General features: G+C 43.9%; 2 pseudogenes; one reads left to right on the top strand and one right to left on the bottom strand.

Annotated features, from left to right (window-relative positions):
* LOC111973562 (partitioning defective 3 homolog) overlaps window positions 1-5,464 on the bottom strand; it is an 807,950-nt pseudogene that overhangs the window by 58,085 nt on the left and 744,401 nt on the right.
* Window positions 1-5,464, top strand: part of LOC139028712 (sodium-dependent neutral amino acid transporter B(0)AT1-like) — a 37,333-nt pseudogene that overhangs the window by 12,900 nt on the left and 18,969 nt on the right.

Below are 5,464 nucleotides of genomic sequence, written 5' to 3'. Positions count from 1 at the left end.
GATAAGCCATGGTGTTTGACCCGTGTCCCCTCTCTCCAGGTGTGTTCCTATCCCCTACCTTGATATTGCCTCCTGGTGTTTGTCCGTGTACCTCTCTCTCTCCAGGTGCGTTCTGATCCCCTACCTGATAGCCCTGGTGTTTGACCCGTTTCCCCTCTCTCCAGGTGTGTTCCTGACTCTCCTACCTGATAGCCCTGTATGGCCTGTATTTGGTAGTGCCTCGATCTGCTCGTGTCCCCTCTCTCCAGGTGTGTTCTCTGATCCCCTACCTGATAGGCCGCTGGGGTTGATCCTCCGTGTACCCGTCTCCTTCCCCTGCCAGTGTGCGTTTCTGATCCCTACCTGATAGCCCTGGTGTTTCAGGGTCTGCCTCGCTCTACTTGGAGCTGGCTATAGGACAGAGGCTCCGTATGGGCAGCTCGGAGTCTGAACTCCATATCACCCTACCTGGAGGAGTAGGTAGGTAGGTGATGAAACCCTGATGAAGACAGCTTAGCTGTTGAAACGTTGGTTAACCTCTCTTGTGTATGTGTGATGGGGACGTTAGCGCCCCACCTCTTCAACAGCCAGTGATACTGCTGGGCGCCAAATTCAAAATACAGAATAATCATTATAAAAAATTCAGAAACAAAACATATTTTTACATAGGTTTAAGAAGATGAATCGTGTGGAAAACCAAACACGGTGTCAGATTTTAAAAAGATCTTACGGCGAAAGCATACCTTACATTATTTGAGAACAATGAGCCCACTAGACAATTCATTACAAACAGTAACCAGCCAAGTAAACAGAGTCAGAGTCAGAAATAGAGATAAAATGAATCCCTTACCTTTGATGATCTTCATATGCGTTTGACTCAGCAGACATTCATTTACTCAATAAATGTTCACTTTTGTTCGATAAAGTCTCTCTTTATATCCAAAAACCTCCGTTTTGTTTGCGCGTTTCTTCATTAATCCACGGCTCAAACACGCAGTCAAAACAGAAGACAAAAAAAATCAAAATTGTATCCGTAAAGTTCATAGAAACATGTCAAACGATGTTTATATTCAATCCTCAGGGTGTTTTTAGCCTAAATAATCGATAATATTCAACCGGACAATAACGTAGGTCAATTTTAAGATGGATAAACAAGAATTGCTCTTCTCTACTGTCGAGCGCATGAAAAAGCTTCTGCCGACACTTTATCGTTCCAGTCATTCCGAATGCTCTTATCTCCCTCATTTTCAGGAATTACAAGCCTGAAACTATTTCTAAAAGGACTGTTGACATCTAGTAGTGGAAGGCCATAATAATAACTGCAGTTGTTATGAGTCCTAAGTCAATGGATACTGTTATGGCATTTCATAGAATGACTAGTGACACATTCATGATCAACGTACAAACAACGACTATTGAATGGATTTTTCTCATTTTTGCATTGCCAAATCAGTTCGTGTTATACTCACAGGACACTATTTTGAACAGAGTTTTGGACTTTAGAGGTTTTACCCTGTTCCATAATAGCTATTCTTTGGCCAAAGTCATTATATGCATATCATACTTCTGTGGGCCCCAAGAAGCAGGCAGTTTAATAGTATTGGCCAGTTCGCATTGTTATGCGGCCTCACATAAATCTGAAATTAGTTGATAGAGTGTGAGAGATCAAAGATTCATTGGAGTCGAATATAGCAATTAGTGTGCTAAGGTCCCTTGTATCTTGTGCCTTCTAACTGATAGTGTTAAGTAGGTGGTGGTCGCTAAGAAACACAACATAAGTCCCCCCTCATGACCACTAAGGGATCATGGCATGCTCTAATCTAGCTGCTGTTTGTTAGTTGTGTCTGAGGGTCTACGGTTATCCCGAATATGCCTAGTACTCCATTAGGCTCTAATCTGATATGTCGGTATGGGGTGGTAGAGACCTAGTTCTCAATTATTGGCGCAATCTATAGTGGTAGTTGGTGAAGATAACCTACTCTCCTATTAGGCTCTAATCTGGTAGTGGTAGTGGTGGAAGATACCTAGTCCTCCATATGGCTCTATCGGTTAGTGGTTGGTATGTAGAACCTAGTCTCCATTATTCGCTCAATGGTCGTCAGTATTGGTAGATACCTAGTCTCCATTATGGCTCTAATCTGTAGTGTAGTCGGGTGAAAGATGCCTAGTGCCCTTTGGCTCAAATCTGATAGTGTAGTGGTGGCAGATACCTAGTTTCATTATGGCTCTAATCTGATAGTGGGAGTGGGTTGTAGATTCGAGTAAGCCGATTTATGCTCTAATCTGATGAGTGGTAAGACCGGGGTAGATGCCTAGTTTGTTTGGCCCTTGATGGCTCTAATCTGATAGTGGTAGCTTGGATGGTAGATGCCTAGTGCCCTTATGGCTCTATCTGTAGTGGTAGTGGGGAAGGTGGTAGATACCTAGTTCCCATTATGCTCTAATCTATAGTGCAGTAGTGGGGGGTAGATGTCTAGTGCCCCTAGGCCTAATCGATAGTGGTAAGTGGAGTGTAATGCCTAGTGCCCTTATGCTCTAATCTGATATGTAGTGTGGTGGAGATCCAGTGCCCTTATGCTCTAATCGGATAGTGGTAGGTGGGTGGTAGATACCTAAGTCTCCATTATGCTCTAATCTGGAGTGGTAGAGGGTGTAGAATACCGTAGCCCCCATTATGGCTTCTAATCTGAGATAGTAGTGGGTGTAGTTACCTAGTCTCCATTATGGCTCTAATCTTGATAGTGGTAGTGGGTGTAGATGCCTAGTGACCTTATGCTCTAATCGGATAGTGGTATGGGGAATTGCCGAGTGCCCTTATGCTCAAGCTGATAGTTGCTAGTGGGGTGTACGATACCAGTCTCCATTAGTCCTTTATGCTCTAATCTGATAGTGGTAGCGTGGTAGATGCGCTAGTGCCCTTATGCTCAATCTATAGTGTCTAGTAGGGGTGAGATACCTAGTCTCCATTAATGCGGTTTAATCTGATAGGGTATGAGGCGGTGCGTAGAGCCTAGTGCCCTATGGGCTCTATTTGAAGTGTAGTGGGTGTAAGATACCGAGTTTCCATTATGGCTCTAATCTGATAGTGGTAGTGCGGTGGTAGATGTCTAGTGCCCTAAATGGCTCTAATCGATAGTGGTGCGGCGCCGGGTGTAGATGCCTAGTTGCCCTTCATGGCTCTTATCTTATCAGTGTAGTGAGGTGGTAGATACCTAGTTTCCATTATGCTCTTAATCTGATAGTGTGATAGTGGGGTGAGATGTCTAGTTGCCCTTATGCTCTATCTGATAGTGGTAGCGGGATGTAGATGCCTGTGCCCTATGGCTTAACTCGATATGGTTGTGTGGTGTAGATGCCTAGTGCCCTGGATGCTCTAATAATTGAAGGCGTAGTGGCGGTGGTAGATGTTCTAGTGCCCTATATGGCTCTTGAATCTGATAGTGTAGCCGGGGGTAGCCAATGGGTGGTGTCCTTCTGTGTTAGTCTGTTCTACAACACATCGTGGCCTGTCCTCTGGTACCTCTTCAACTCCTGGCCAGGAAACCCCTGCTTTCAGAATACAAGCCTGAAACTATTTCTAAAGACTGTTGACATCTAGTGGAAGGCATAGAAACTGCAGTTTGAGTCCTAAGTCAATGGATACTGTTATGGCATTTAATAGAAAACTACAACAACAACAAAAACTATCTGAATGGATTTTTCTCAGTTTTTTGCATGCCAAATCAGTTCTGTTATACTCACAGACACTATTTTAACAGTTTTTGGAAACTTTAGAGTGTTTTCTGTCCAAGTGTACCAGTTATATGCATATCATATCTTCTGGGCCCGAGAAGCAGGCAGTTTAATTTGGCCATGCATTTCATCCAAAATTCCGAATGCTGCCCCCTACCCTAGTGAAGTTAAATCAATTATTTCATTGGAGTAATTAAATTGTGCAGTTTCTTCTTCTTCTCAGGAGTAGGTGGGTGGCCAAAACTAAACACCCAGACAGGGAACATSCTCTACTAGCTGCTGTTTGGTGTTTCTGATCTACTATCCCATGTCCATCAGGTGTAGCCTCAATGGTGATGTCCTTCTGTGTGAGTCTGTTCTACAACACTATCGTGGCCTGGGTCCTCTGGTACCTCTTCAACTCCTTCCAGGACCCCCTGCCCTGGAGCCAATGTCCCCTCAACCACAACAACACAGGTATGAAGCGCTTTGAGTACAACAGTTGGTAGAAAATCGCTATTTTCTGTAAATTAAATTAATTATTATTATTATTATTATTATTAGTTCATTCTAGCTATTTGTTCATTTGTCAGGAACCATGCACAGTGTGTAGGTTGGACCATAGTTGAAGAATGAACAGCAAGTGTACATTATGTAATTTGACCAAAGTAAGTGATCATTTGAACCAGGGTACGTGAAGGAGTGTGTAGAAAGCACGCCGGTCAACTACTTCTGGTACCGTCAGACCCTGAACATCACTCCTAACATGGAGACCAGTGGCTCTCTACAATGGTGGCTGGTAGTCAGCTTAGCTACCGCCTGGTCTATCGTTTACATCTGTTTCATCAGGGGGATCGAGACCATCGGCAAGGTGAGAGGCAGACAGTGTGCTGCATTTTTAAGCTCGGAACAGCCAAGAGGATTTCATGCAATTTTAGAACAAAGTTTGCTCCATCTGAACGCTCTAGACTCGAGTGTCCGAGTGATCAGTGTTGAGATTTAGCCAACCTCACGGACGGACGGACGGACGGACGGACGGACGGACGCAGACAGACAGACAGACAGACAGACAGACCAGACAGACAGAACAGACAGACAGACAGACAGACAGACAGACAGACAGACAGACAGACAGACAGACAGACAGACAGAGGACTTACGTCAGGTGTGAACAGATACATTAGACCTTCAGATGCTCCCAGGAAGGGTCAGGGATTCACACAGAAAGATGGTTAGTACCAGGTAGGGGAACGTTGCTGTGACGTACACAGCCTGTAATAAGACAGGTGATGAAAAGGTATATATATATGTTTTAAGCCCGCTTGCACATTGCCACAACAAACTCCAACAAAGATCAACATTCTAAAGTTGGCAGATGTTGGCTACTTTTAGAATATTGTGTTGTAGAACAGCTGACAGGGCATTCAGATCTAAAAGACGTGACTTAGAGTTGAGACCTTTTCCATGGTTTCGGTGCCGCTTTACAATCATGTGATGAACCTTTGAAACAAAGTTGCCACTTGGTTGAAGCAAACTAGTATCATGAAATACATGCATCAGAAATGGGGAACACTTTTGTTTGATTTGTCAGAGAAATATCAGCAAGCTAGGGCAACCTAACTGCAGTAAAATAGCTAGCTAGCTGTCTGCTTGGCTAAACACAGAACGTCAACACACTGTTCTCTGGCTAAACAGATCCATCTCGTCTCAAGTCTAGAGCTTAAGATTTAAATCTTGGTAACTCCAGCAGCCGATATGAGACGTTCTAAAACTA

Source organism: Salvelinus sp. IW2-2015, linkage group LG14 (assembly GCF_002910315.2).
Source record: "Salvelinus sp. IW2-2015 linkage group LG14, ASM291031v2, whole genome shotgun sequence".
NCBI lineage: Eukaryota > Metazoa > Chordata > Actinopteri > Salmoniformes > Salmonidae > Salvelinus > Salvelinus sp. IW2-2015.
The sequence above is the reverse complement of the archived record's forward strand: the minus strand, read 5'-3'. Positions and strand labels throughout refer to the sequence as shown.